Source organism: Ambystoma mexicanum, chromosome 1p (assembly GCF_040938575.1).
Source record: "Ambystoma mexicanum isolate Mex_15411 chromosome 1p, UKY_AmexF1_1, whole genome shotgun sequence".
Lineage (NCBI taxonomy): Eukaryota > Metazoa > Chordata > Amphibia > Caudata > Ambystomatidae > Ambystoma > Ambystoma mexicanum.
This window is the reverse complement of record NC_090921.1, coordinates 1,027,515,470-1,027,521,469: the sequence shown is the minus strand read 5'-3', so window position 1 is coordinate 1,027,521,469 and position 6,000 is coordinate 1,027,515,470. Positions and strand designations below refer to the sequence as shown.

The window sequence follows — 6,000 nt, the reverse complement described above, 5'->3', positions numbered from 1 at the left end:
GATAGCTCAGTTGGTAGAGCAGAGGACTGTAGTGATAAAACAGGCATCCTTAGGTCGCTGGTTCAAATCCAGATTGAAGGACTTCTGCCAAATGCAAATTTTATTGAATACTTGGAAAGTAAAATGCTTGGAAAATAAAATAACAGACAATTTATAATTATATTATATTTCATCACTGAAAATAGATGCCTTTTGCTTTGAGGCTGTCGCCACGTTATGTTTCTGTCCAACACCAATCTTCATTGGTTTCCTGTGAGGTGTTTTGGATCCCCATCTCTTGCTATGAACTGGCAAAACAGCAGAATCCCCTTGACAATCTTGATTTCTCAAGGGAAATGAGAGAACACTATACACCATCCAAGATATTAAAATATTGTCAAGGCCCAACACGGCTGAATACTTTGAGGAGATGGCCTGTGAGGCGCCGCCTTTCAACTTTTCCTCCTTAGTATGGTGGTCAGTAACATGCGGGAGACTGCGGAGGGGGTCATTTTTTTAATTGGGAACTGATGTGCTTTTACTCAATTCGGGAACCTCACAAGCCAAATTTGTTTTATTTTGCACGAATTGCAAGAGATGTTTACAAGTCGACGGTTGAAGTGGAAGCTCGTATTGCGTTTGCTAGAGATTGATATGCCAAGCCTTCGATAGCTCAGTTGGTAGAGCGGAGGACTGTAGTGGTAAAACAGGCATCCTTAGGTCGCTGGTTCAAATCCGGCTCGAAGGACTTTTGCCAAATGCACATTTTATTGAATACTTGGAAAGTAAAATACTTGGAAAGTAAAATAACAGACAATTTATAATTATATTATATTTCATCACTGAAAATAGATGCCTTTTGCTTTGAGGCTGTGGCCACGTTATTTTTCTGTCCGACACCAATCTTCGTTGGTTTCCTGTGAGGTGTTTTGGATCCCCATCTCTTGCTATGAACTGACAAAACAGCAGAATCCCCTTGACAATCTTGATTTCTCAAGGGAAATGGGAGAACACTATACACCATCCAAGATATTAAAATATTGTCAAGGCCCAACACGGCTGAATACTCTGAGGAGATGGCCTGTGAGGCGCGCCTTTCAACTTTTCCCCCTTAGTATGGTGGTCAGTAACATGCGGGAGACTGCGGAGGGGGTCATTTTTTTAATTGGGAACTGATGTGCTTTTACTCAATTCGGGAACCTCACAAGCCAAATTTGTAGTATTTTGCACGAATTGCAAGAGATGTTTACAAGTCGACGGTTGAAGTGGAAGCTCGTATTGAGTTTGCTAGAGAATGATTTGCCAAGCCTTTGATAGCTCAGTTAGGAGGACTGTAGTGGTAAAACAGGCATCCTTAGGTTGCTGGTTCAAATCCGGCTCGAAGGACTTTTGCCAAATGCAAATTTTATTGAATACTTGGAAAGTAAAATACTTGGAAAGTAAAATAACAGACAATTTATAATTATATTATATTTCATCACTGAAAATAGATGCCTTTTGCTTTGAGGCTGTGGCCACGTTATTTTTCTGTCCAACACGAATCTTCATTGGTTTCCTGTGAGGTGTTTTGGATCCCCATCTCTTGCTATGAACTGGCAAAACAGCAGAATCCCCTTGACAATCTTGATTTTTCAAGGGAAATGAGAGAACACTGTACACCATCCAAGATATTAAAATATTGTCAAGGCCCAACACGGCTGAATACTCTGAGGAGATGGCCTGTGAGGCGCCGCCTTTCAACTTTTCCCCCTTAGTATGGTGGTCAGTAACATGCGGGAGACTGCGGAGGGGGTCATTTTTTTAATTGGGAACTGATGTGCTTTTACTCAATTCGGGAACCTCACAAGCCAAATTTGTAGTATTTTGCACGAATTGCAAGAGATGTTTATAAGTCGACGGTTGAAGTGGAAGCTCGTATTGAGTTTGCTAGAGTTGATTTGCCAAGCCTTCGATAGCTCAGTTGGTAGAGCAGAGGACTGTAGTGGTAAAACAGGCATCCTTAGGTCGCTGGTTCTAATCCAGCTCAAAGGACCCTTGCCAAATGCACATTTTATTGAATACTTGGAAAGTAAAATAACAGACAATTTATAATTATATTATATTTCATCACTGAAAATAGATGCCTTTTGCTTTGAGGCTGTGGCCACGTTATTTTTCTGTCCAACACAAATCTTCATTGGTTTCCTGTCAGGTGTTTTGGATCCCCATCTCTTGCTATGAACTGGCAAAACAGCAGAATCCCCTTGACAATCTTGATTTCTCAAGGGAAATGAGAGAACACTATACACCATCCAAGATATTAAAATATTGTCAAGGCCCAACACGGCTGAATACTCTGAGGAGATGGCCTGTGAGGCGCCGGCTTTCAACATTTCCCCCTTAGTATGGTGGTCATTAACATGCGGGAGACTGCGGAGGGGGTCATTTTTTTAATTGGGAACTGATGTGCTTTTACTCAATTCGGGAACTTCACAAGCCAAATTTGTAGTATTTTGCACGAATTGCAAGAGATGTTTACAAGTCGACGGTTGAAGTGGAAGCTCGTATTGAGTTTGCTAGAGAAAGATTTGCTAAGCCTTCGATAGCTCAGTTGGTAGAGCGGAGGACTGTAGTGGTAAAACAGGCATCCTTAGGTCGCTGGTTCAAATCCGTCTTGAAGGACTTTTGCCAAATGCAAATTTTATTGAATACTTGGAAAGTAAAATACTTGGAAAGTAAAATAACAGACAATTTATAATTATATTATATTTCATCACTGAAAATAGATGCCTTTTGCTTTGAGGCTGTGGCCACGTTATTTTTCTGTCCGACACCAATCTCCGTTGGTTTCCTGTGAGGTGTTTTGGATCCCCATCTCTTGCTATGAACTGACAAAACAGCAGAATCCCCTTGACAATCTTGATTTCTCAAGGGAAATGGGAGAACACCATACACCATCCAAGATATTAAAATATTGTCAAGGCCGAACACTGATGAATACGCTGAGGAGATGGCCTGTGAGGCGCCGCCTTTCAACTTTTCCTCCTTAGTATGGTGGTCAGTAACATGCGGGAGACTGCGGAGGCGGTCATTTTTTTAATTGGGAACTGATGTGCTTTTACTCAATTCGGGAACCTCACAAGCCAAATTTGTAGTATTTTGCACGAATTGCAAGAGATGTTTGCATGTCGACGGTTGAAGTGGAAGCTCGAATTGAGCTTGCTAGAGAACAGTTTGCCAAGCCTTCGATATCTCAGTTGGTAGAGGGGAGGACTGTAGTGGTAAAACAGGCATCCTTAGGTCGCTGGTTCAAATCCGACTCGAAGGACTTTTGCCAAATGCAAATTTTATTGAATACTTGGAAAGTAAAATACTTGGAAAATAACATAACAGACAATTTATAATTATATTATATTTCATCACTGAAAATAGATGCCTTTTGCTTTGAGGCTGTGGCCACATTATTTTTCTGTCCAACACCAATCTTCTTTGGTTTCCTGTGAGGTGTTTTTTTGATCCCCATCTCTTGCTATGAACTGGCAAAACAGCATAATCCCCTTGACAATCTTGATTTCTCAAGGAAAATGAGAGAACACTATACACCATCCAAGATATTAAAATATTGTCAAGGCCCAACGCGGCTGAATACCCTGAGGAGATGGCCTGTGAGGTGCCGCCTTTCAACTTTTCCCCCTTAGTATGGTGGTCAGTAACATGCGGGAGACTGCGGAGGAGGTCATTTTTTTAATTGGGAACTGATGTGCTTTTACTCAATTCGTGAACCTCACAAGCCAAATTTGTAGTATTTTGCACGAATTGCAAGAGATGTTTACAAGTCGACGGTTGAAGTGGAAGCTCGTATTGAGTTTGCTAGAGAATGATTTGCCAAGCCTTCGATAGCTCAGTTGGTAGAGCGGAGGACTGTAGTGGTACAACAGGCATCCTTAGGTCGCTCGTTCAAACCCGGCTCGAAGGACTTTTGCCAAATGCAAATTTTATTGAATACTTGGAAAGTAAAATACTTGGAAAGTAAAATAACAGACAATTTATAATTATATTATATTTCATCACTGAAAATAGATGCCTGTTGCTTTGAGGATGTGGCCACGTTATGTTTCTGTCCAACACGAATCTTCATTGGTTTCATGTGAGGTGTTTTGGATCCCCATCTCTTGCTATGAACTGGCAAAACAGCAGAATCCCCTTGACAATCTTGATTTCTCAAGGGAAATGAGAGAACACTATACACCATCCAAGATATTAAAATATTGTCAAGGCCCAACGCGGCTGAATACTCTGAGGAGATGGCCTGTGAGGTGCCGCCTTTCAACTTTTCCCCCTTAGTATGGTGGTCAGTAACATGCGGGAGACTGCGGAGGTGGTCATTTTTTTAATTGGGAACTGATGTGCTTTTACTCAATTCGGGAACCTCACAAGCCAAATTTGTAGTATTTTGCACGAATTGCAAGAGATGTTTACAAGTCGACGGTTGAAGTGGAAGCTCGTATTGAGTTTGCTAGAGAATGATTTGCCAATCCTTCGATAGCTCAGTTGGTAGAGCGGAAGACTGTAGTGGTACAACAGGCATCCTTAGGTCGCTGGTTCAAATCCGGCTCGAAGGACTTTTGCCAAATGCAAATTTTATTGAATACTTGGAAAGTAAAATACTTGGAAAGTAAAATAACAGACAATTTATAATTATATTATATTTCATCACTGAAAATAGATGCCTGTTGCTTTGAGGCTGTGGCCACGTTATGTTTCTGTCCAACACGAATCTTCATTGGTTTCATGTGAGGTGTTTTGGATCCCCATCTCTTGCTATGAACTGGCAAAACAGCAGAATCCCCTTGACAATCTTGATTTCTCAAGGGAAATGAGAGAACACTATACACCATCCAAGATATTAAAATATTGTCAAGGCCCAACGCGGCTGAATACTCTGAGGAGATGGCCTGTGAGGTGCCGCCTTTCAACTTTTCCCCCTTAGAATGGTGGTCAGTAACATGCGGGAGACTGCAGAGGGGGTCATTTTTTTAATTGTGAACTGATGTGCTTTTACTCAATTCGGGAACCTCACAAGCCAAATTTGTAGTATTTTGCACGAATTGCAAGAGATGTTTGAATGTCGACGGTGGAAGTGGAAGCTCGTATTGAGCTTGCTAGAGACTGATTTGCCAAGCCTTCAATAGCTCAGTTGGTAGAGCAGAGGACTGTAGTGGTAAAACAGGCATCCTTAGGTCGCTGGTTCAAATCTAGATTGAAGGACTTCTGCCAAATGCAAATTTTATTGAATACTTGGAAAGTAAAATGCTTGGAAAATAAAATAACAGACAATTTATAATTATATTATATTTCATCACTGAAAATAGATGCCTTTTGCTTTGAGGCTGTCGCCACGTTATGTTTCTGTCCAACACCAATCTTCATTGGTTTCCTGTGAGGTGTTTTGGATCCCCATCTCTTGCCATGAACTGGCAAAACAGCAGAATCCCCTTGACAATCTTGATTTCTCAAGGGAAATGAGAGAACACTATACACCATCCAAGATATTAAAATATTGTCAAGGCCCAACACGGCTGAATACTCTGAGGAGATGGCCTGTGAGCCGCCGCCTTTCAACTTTTCCTCCTTAGTATGGTGGTCAGTAACATGCGGGAGACTGCGGAGGGGGCCATTTTTTTAATTGGGAACTGATGTGCTTTTACTCAATTCGGGAACCTCACAAGCCAAATTTGTTTTATTTTGCACGAATTGCAAGAGATGTTTACAAGTCGACGGTTGAAGTGGAAGCTCGTATTGAGTTTGCTAGAGAATGATTTGCCAAGTCTTCGATAGCTCAGTTGGTAGAGCGGAGGACTGTAGTGGTAAAACAGGCATCCTTAGGTCGCTGGTTCAAATCCTGCTCGAAGGACTTTTGCCAAATGCACATTTTATTGAATACTTGGAAAGTAAAATACGTGGAAAGTAAAATAACAGACAATTTATAATTATGTTATATTTCATCACTAAAAATAGATGCCTTTTGCTTTGAGGCTGTGG

General features: G+C 41.2%; 1 non-coding gene across 1 annotated transcript; it reads left to right on the top strand.

Moving 5' to 3' along the window:
* Positions 1-641: 641 nt before the first annotated feature.
* Positions 642-727, top strand: TRNAY-GUA (transfer RNA tyrosine (anticodon GUA)). Its single transcript is given in 2 exon segments — positions 642-678; positions 692-727. It is a non-coding gene; the product is annotated as a tRNA-Tyr (tRNA).
* The last annotated feature ends 5,273 nt before the right edge of the window (positions 728-6,000 follow it).